This window comes from Alosa alosa, chromosome 10 (assembly GCF_017589495.1).
Source record: "Alosa alosa isolate M-15738 ecotype Scorff River chromosome 10, AALO_Geno_1.1, whole genome shotgun sequence".
NCBI classification, from domain to species: domain Eukaryota; kingdom Metazoa; phylum Chordata; class Actinopteri; order Clupeiformes; family Clupeidae; genus Alosa; species Alosa alosa.
In genome coordinates, this window is record NC_063198.1 from 30,091,250 (window position 1) to 30,099,667 (window position 8,418).

General features: G+C 44.5%; 1 protein-coding gene across 11 annotated transcripts in view; it reads right to left on the reverse strand.

Moving 5' to 3' along the window:
• The window catches only part of foxp4 (forkhead box P4), a 149,886-nt gene extending 142,880 nt beyond the window's left edge, over positions 1-7,006 (reverse strand). For 4 of the 11 annotated variants that reach the window (XM_048254890.1, XM_048254884.1, XM_048254886.1 and 1 more), the window contains exon 1: positions 6,431-7,004. The gene's annotated coding sequence lies outside the window, so the exon portion shown is untranslated. Of the gene's footprint in view, positions 1-6,430 lie in introns of all 11 variants that reach the window. The other 7 variants (XM_048254885.1, XM_048254887.1, XM_048254883.1 and 4 more) reach the window with 4 other exon arrangements.
• Between the last annotated feature and the right edge of the window lie 1,412 nt (positions 7,007-8,418).

Below are 8,418 nucleotides of genomic sequence, written 5' to 3' on the forward strand. Positions count from 1 at the left end.
TTTTAAGTGCTGTTAAATAGAGCTCTTCATTGCTGAATTAAGATGCCCCGACAAAGCCACCGCTCCCCAGCTGTCACCCGCACGTCATCTCGTGACCCCGCACACAGATTAAAAAAAGAGGGGGGAAAGAGAGCGAGAAACTTTATTTTCTCTTGTCTTCTCTCTGAACGGCAGGCGCGTTGCGTCGCTGAGACGCTCCCCCCATCCTGCGACTGACAGCCATGACAGCTTCTCCGTCTATCGCACGCTTTTGAAAAATACGCCAGGAGCTTAGTTAAGAAATCGCTAGGGAAAGACAGCGGCAAGGCACAGAGTGTGTGTGTGTGTGTGTGTGTGTGTGTGTGTGAGTGAATGTGCGTGTGTGACGGGGTGGGGACCCCTGGATTGAAAGAAAATCTATAACGTAAATACAGCTGTCAGTTGGAATGCAAAGTTAGCGGCGGCCGTCGGAGTGACCAGAGCGGTGGAATGGGCCGCCGAGTTCACACACACACACACACACACAGGCTCCCGCTTTAAACCAGACTACAACAGTCATCACACACACACACTGAGGAAAGCATAACACAGCCAGACCACTACTCAAACACTGACACGCACAGAGAGGAGAGCATGACACGGCCAGACTGCCATCCAAAGGACTCTTACACACACTTACACACACACACACACACACACACGGGGAACCCCTCCCCTGGCAGAGCCCCTAAGAGTTGAGCTGGGGAGGATTTGGAGAACTGCTGAAAGGGTCCGAAACAGGAGGAGCTACTTTCTGAACAAAGAGTAGAGTGGAGGTGGTCCACACACACACACACACACACACACACACACACACACACACTCTTACTAATCCACTCAAAAAACACACACACACACACACACACACACACACACACACACACTGGTGGCGGGCCCTTGCGTGGCGGCGGTACTTTCTGGAGCTCTGGGCCAGCGTCCGCACGCTCGCCCGGCCCAGTAATGGGCCATCAGGACTGGACACAGGCTGCCAATCTTCCCCCTGGGACACTGAGCTAATGGACAGAGAGGAATAATGGCCAACGCCTTCGACTCTAATACCGTCATCCCCCGTCCTCGGACATCCAGCCTTGCCCTAAACGACTCCTTCCACACACTCTCTCACACACACACACACACTCTAACACCCCCCCCCGCCCAAATCATCCCGCTGCGGCTCTTCAGAAATGGGTCTTCGCTCTCAGCCTGAAGCCTCGATGAGGGTCATCCTTCAGGACATCCATCACCACCTAACGGTCCGAGCAGTGCGCTGAACGCTCTCCAGAGCAGCGCGGTCAGTCCTCAGTCCTGCCCTCCACATCCCCTGGAGGAGACTGGGGAGAGGGGGCAGCCGCCTGGACAGCTGAGGAGCTGAGAGCGCTGTGTGTGTGTGTGTGTATATATGTGTGTGTGTGTGTCTCCACTGGGTGCCAGAGCAGGGGTAGCTGGTGCTTGTAAGGAGACAAACCTCGTGATTAACACGCAGGTGTGTGTGTGTGTGTGGTGCTTGGAGACATCTTTTCTCCTGGGGAAGAGAAAAGAGAAAAGGGGAGAGAGAGGGGGAGAGAGAGAGAGAGAGAGAGAGAGAGAGAGAGAGAGAGAGAGAGAGAGAGAGAGAGAGAGAGAGAGAGAGAGAGAGAGAGAGAGAGAGAGAGGGAGAGAGGGAGAGAGGGAGAGAGAGAGAGAGAGAGAGAGGGAGGGTTTCCACTGAGGGGCAACAATCCCAAACCTACCAGTCTCTCCCTCCCTCTCTCTCTCTTGTCCTGCCCCTCCAATATCGCCCACTAATCACATCAACTCTGTCATCTGGAAAACATTGCTTATTTTTCTCTGCTTTTTCCACCCTCTCTTCCTCGCTCGCTCTCACTCACTTGCTCTCCCTCACTCGCGCTCTCTCCCTCTCCTTCCCTCCCTCCCTCCCTCCCTCCCTCCCTCCCTCCCTCCCTCATGCACAGATGGGTGAAATGCTGAAGTTAAGTCCATTTTAGCATTTCTCTCTTATTATGCCGTTATTTCTTTTCTATTGCGCTCCGTGGTCACGGGAGAAAGTGACACCACTCTGAGACGAGTAATAAAAACAGTCCTCAGTGTCTAAAAACGTGCCCAATTTATCATTCACACTCGCGCGCACACACACACACAGAGCCCAGGCCTCACAGCTCTACCGAATAACACGTTCAATTAAAACCACATGTGCAATCACCACAGGCTCTGCCTCTTCACACCAGTCCAGCCCACACACACACACACACACACACACACACACGGGTGTATGACCAGCACAAACCCAGAGCAAACGCCTTTCAAATAATCCTATTCTCTCACTTCAATAATACATTTCAATTAAAATCATTTGGATTTTTCTGTGCAGCACAAATGTGTTTCTGAGAGTGGGAGCTAGACAGCAGGTCAAATCCTACACAACACATCTTCATTTGCCTTCAGATCTCTCCACACACACTCTCCAGCCCATGATATGCACTTACTCCTCATTTCACATGAGTTTTGGAGCCGCATCACCAGCACCAGCAGGCAGACACACACACACACACTTTTTGAACAGAAGCAGCAGTTGGCCCTAATGGGGGAGCCGACCGCACAGCAGCAGCACTAGCCCTCCGCTTCTCTGGACGAGTAGAAAGCCCTCGCCCGCCCGACCGCCCGCCCGCCCGACCGACAGCCACGTCCGTTATGGAGATTAAAACTTAAAGCTATTGTCCAGCACACTTGACAGGATTTCATCAGAATTTAGAATGAGGACAGAAACCACACACACACACACACACACACACACCCACACGCTTTTTGAACACTGCGGACATCTAGGTGTTTAGGTACTGCTCACCAACAAAGCCAACTAAAACCAGGTGTTTACATGGGGGGTGGGGGGTAAGAAAGCCATTGCACATGTAAATTTCATGGAGGGGGAAAAAAAAAAAAAAAACACTAAAACAAGTTCTAAACTTGCCAGGTTTTCCCATCAGCCAGGTGAGCAAGATGCCTGAGGCAAACCCAATCTAGCCGAACACACACACACACACACACACACACACACACACAACACATCCCGCATTCCTTTGCCAACTATAAATCATGCGTTTCTAATGCACAATAAATTAATAATATTTGGTAATGTAGCTGACAGGAGGAGACAGTGGTGATCTGAGATTAAACAATTATTAGAAAATTCCTGTAGCTTGTTTAGAAGAAAAATGTACAAAATGAAGAATGCAGGGCATCATGATTTAAAAAACTCTTTCTAAACAGACAACGCAGACAGATTCCGTTCTGCATAAAAATGTATTCATTGTGTTCACGAGAGAGAAAACACCTTTTTGAAGAAAAGTAATTTTTGATTACTCTCTGCTACACTTGAGTCAAAGAAACTGCCATGCACTGTCCCTCTTAATGACATCATTGATTATCGATTCTTTTTTTATTGTGATGACACAATGGGTGATGTGAAGCGTTCACCCGCCACACATTCTTCCAGCGGCCAATCATTCTGCTAACAGTGGGAATGCTACATACTTCTTCCTCTTTAAGCCCAATCACTCCGGCCAGGAATGTCATTCTTACACTCATCAGAACACACACATCTCCACCCCAACATCTGATTTGCCTAATTTTAAATTTGTTGGAAAACATGATAAATTTGAAAAGCCTCTTAGTGGAAGGTGTTTCACTGGAAATACCATGGATAATTTGAAATCAACTGAATCCATGTGTGTGTGTGTGTGGTGGGAAGGCAGTTAGATTACATAGATATTAAATCACAGGTCTTCATGCCAGTCCTATTAGATACAGTCTTTACAATATTACAGAATAATTCCACTTTGTCATTGAGAACAGCATTCAGGCAGAATTCCCCTTTCAGAGCTCATCACCAAGCAGCAAAAGGAGCACCAACACCATGGCCTGCACACAATCCACCAAATCACCTTTTTTTCCCCCCATAGCACCCTAAACTGTCCCTACGTGACTCATTTTGAAAACCTCCATCGAAAACAATAAGCCATAAATTTAACACTATAATTTGCTCTCAGTATTCTATTAAATTCTTGTCAGCTGTTTTAATTAAAAGTGTCACGCACGAAGACACCATCAGCACAGCCGGGCTGCCTGATCTCCACCTACTCTCTCCTGCCTTGACAGACATTTGCAGAGGCAAGCCGGAAAGAGCACTAAATACAATTAATAGGGCCAACGGCACCCATCCAGCATCAATCAAATAATAATAACAGCCAACTCAAACATCATGCCATGTGTTTATGTTTTTTTTTTTTTATGACAGGATAAAATAGGCTATAGGCGAGGAGAACATGAATTAATTGTCAATCAAATATCTAATATGAATTGTGTAGCGCGGCAGTCTACTGATCACGGTGTCACGGCTTGTATGAGTTGCGTTCCGCGCTCAAAAAAGGGGTTATGAACGCAGCTTAAGTGATTTACAGGTGGTGAATATATTTGCAATGGTTATTTTCATAATCAGATGAATATTTTCTCACAAAAGATCAAAATGTGCGCTCAATGTTAAATAAATATAACATGACAACAGCAGCAATTAATAAAATATTAGCAAACACGCCATCAACAATTTGCAAAAATAAATTTGTGGAAAGATTAATGACATAACAAAAAAGATATGGTTCTTTTTTTAAGTATAAATTAATAATTACTTGTCCATGGTCATATGTTATCATATTATCACAGAAAATATCGGACTTTATGAAGAAAGTTTAAAATGAGTGATAGCAGCCTATGAGAAGCTGACTCCTCAATCTACAGGGTGCGCATCTTGTGGTCAACATTAGGACGAGTTTTAAAAAAAAAAATAGCATATAGCCTAGCATACATAAAAGACACTTATATAACGCTTTATTTCAAGTGCAAAGAGTGAAAGATTCTGCCATGTTTAACTTGACCGAAATGGTCCGATTGATGTTTTACGTTTGACCTTAATTTTAATATTAATCCAGGTTAGCCTACTGCCTCAACATTCAAATTTATCCAGTGTCAAGTTACATTTTAAAATTGTTTCCAATAAAACTACAGTTAAATTCTATCTGGCGGATTAGGACAAAACATTTTGACTGCTTATTTCAACAGTAGCCTATCTAAACGAAAGGCATTATTTTCCGATTTTAAGTCATAATTACGTAGCCTAATACTATATCTCATGCTTAAGCTACTAAATAATTGGGGGGGTAAAAAGATTGTAGTCCGCGGTGAGGCAAGTGATTGAGGTTGATAACAGGAAATGTGTTTTTGGTCGCACAATTTAAGTGAAATAAAACCCAGACAAGAGTGACTTTATCTCATTATCAACGCAAAAGCGAGGAGATACTGTGGGGCCCTGTTTCTACCCCGACTGAAACTCATCAAGCCTATTTATCAAAGCCTAACCACCTGGAAAATTTGGTACCAGAGCGTAGCCTACAACACAATGTGAAACCCTATAGGAAGGTATATTGAGCGCAAATGAAATTAATCGTTTTTCTCCTTTTAATTTTTTAATCAGCCTAGGCTACGAAGCCACGTCTCGACCGTGCATTTTGAGCGGTAGACACTACGCGACCCACAACTTTGAATAGGACTTCTGAAGTGCAGACTCTTAAAAAGCTAAGTGATGTGGAAGAAAAGGAATAAATTATTTCTTGCGCAGTTCCAAAAAGATAAAGCATTTGTAGAGAGCAAACGTGTGCTGTTGATGTGAGGACAGCCGAATTATTTCATGGTTCGTGTTTGATTAAGAAAAAAAAACTTGTCCGCTGTTGAGCACAATGTGTGTCCTAGTCGGGCATTCAGCTACTGAAAGCGGCACTTTTCACCACTGCCCAAAGAAATAAAGCACTCAAGCAAGTTTTGAAGAGGAAAACCGGAGCTCTGTCACCGACCTCATTTTCAACTTTTCACCAAGTTTTACTCGTCATATTACAGCCACAGTTTAATTTCCATCACGGCACGGGGGAAAAGGCAAGTATTTTGGCTATAGGCTACAAGGGTGAAAGAAGAGGCGATGCCGCACTTGTTAGCACCGTCCTATACGGAGAATTTTCCCTTGAAAGTTACCCCGAAATGGTTGAGTCACTATCCATTGCGTCCGCAGTGTATACATTCGACTATTTACTAGCCGGGAATACAAGGTTTATAAGCCGATAAATTTACAAGTTAATCGCCAACAGGATATTTGCCTATTATTAATTTAGTTAGGCCAATTGTGTTTATCCCTAACAATGACACGCTCAAGTAGGCTTTCAAAAGCTTCCAGTTCAAAGGTAGGAAAATCAACAACAATGTAGCTGGTCTACTTAGGATATTTGTGACCATAAACATTTTTTTTCAAAAGCAGGTAAATTATTCTAGAGGAAGAAAAGGAAGAAGGGAAAGAGTAAGTAAGTAGTGCATCAACCTGTTCGGATATTCTGAAGAACTCAACTTTCACGCTACGGGCTGGACCATGTGGGCAGCTCGCTTCCAGGTTTAGTCAGATGTCCCGGCGAGTCCAAAAACGTTGAAAAATGAGCAGCGAAAAGAGGAAAAAGTCTTGATCTAAGATTGATATCGCAGGACCATTACTTTCAACGGCAACAGTGTTTATTAGTTCTTCCTTTCTCTTGTATTGACCTCCTTGCTCAAACTGATCACTCAGTTGGTGATAAGTCGAAACAATAATCGGGCACTAGCTCACGGACTGCATGGTCGCGCTTCTTGGAAGTTGATGGAGAAAAAGCACGCGGCTTTTGTGCCTCTTCGCGTCTTCTTCCCAGCTTGTATTGTTCTTTCTTTGTCTTGTTTATTCAAAATGTCACCTTTCCAAGAGTCCAAGTGATGAGTCTCGCTGGAGTTTTTTGCATCCCGTCTGTCCCTCGCTCATACGGAGAGAAATCAGTGTTGAATTACTCGGGTTGTGTCTGTGTAGGATATGTTAGGGGGGACAGTTTAGACTACCGTAATTCATCTAAAACAGGTGCGCGTCCACATTTCCCCTCGCCTGCCTCCAGTTGCAGCAGCACAATAACAAACGCGCGCAGCCGAAGCGAGTGGCGTAGCGGCTGCCGCTTCAAGGCAGTGATCTTTTAACCTGCCCTGCATCGCGCCCGGATTTCGCCATTGTGGCAGCCAACCAGCAACAGATGTCAGAAACCTCGGAGACCGTTAACTAGCTCGCTTTCTCCAGGAAACAACAGCAGGCCGGTGTCTTTGAGTCAGAGGCGCAATGATGAGTTCTTAGCCTACACTACGTGTTTGGACATTTTAAAACGAGAGCTGTCCAGTGATAAATTCAACCATCCTACCTAAGGTTTTAATTTAATAACTTTCTTTATAGATTAAGTGGTAAAAGTATGAAAAAGTGATAAAACGTTTTATTATTCAGACTCAAAAAAAGGGAAATATGTAAGAGTCCATAAATTATTGGGCGCTAAGACAACCCTTATGACAAAATCCTTTTTTTAAATATATATTTTATCCACCACTTATTCATTTTGAGCTTTTAGCATCAGAAAATGATGGTCATTCCTCAAATGTCCATTCGACAATGGGTTGTGACTGCCATAAATCAGGAAATATTCATTAGAGAAATCAATAGCCCTAAAGGGGGAGTGCCAGTGTGGAGGAGGTGGGGTGGTCAAGACTGGCCTGAACTGAGGGGTCAGCAGCCTGATAAAAGTACGCTGATTTCACCCAGACGTCCTCCAAGCACTCTCCCAAGTTCAGGTGCTCTCACAGTCTCTTACCCACACACACACAAACACAAATACATACATATACACACAGTTTAAAAAGCAGAGGTAAACAAACACGCACACACTCAGATGCACACGCTCTAACTGACAAAAAAAAAATGCATACATAGAGGGAAGTGAATTTGTATGAATGAGTGTTTGAGGAAGGAGTCTGTATGTGTGTGTGTGTGTGTGTGTGTGTGTGTGTGTGTGTGTGAGGAGAGAGAAAGATGTGGAGTGTGTGTATGTGTGTGTAAATGTGTGTGTGCTATTGATAACAGTTAGATTGATTGCAGCAGGTTTTCCTGTGTTTAATATAAGTCAAATCCTCTGAGCTAACAGTCACACATGGTGTTTTTCAGGAGACATCTTGTAGAGTTTGAGAGATTTTATAAACCTTAAACTTGGAGCTGGGTCTCAGCCCATGCACACACACACACACACACACACACACACACACACACACACACACACACACACACACACACACACAAGCTATTATGACAATGGCTCGCTGATAGTTACCTGACACTCACACACACACACACACACACACACACCTCCCTTTTTCAGTCACACACACATATATTCATATGCACCCACACACATTACATTTACACTAACACAAACCCAAGCCTCATGCAGACACACACATGTAGGAGACACCAAGCTG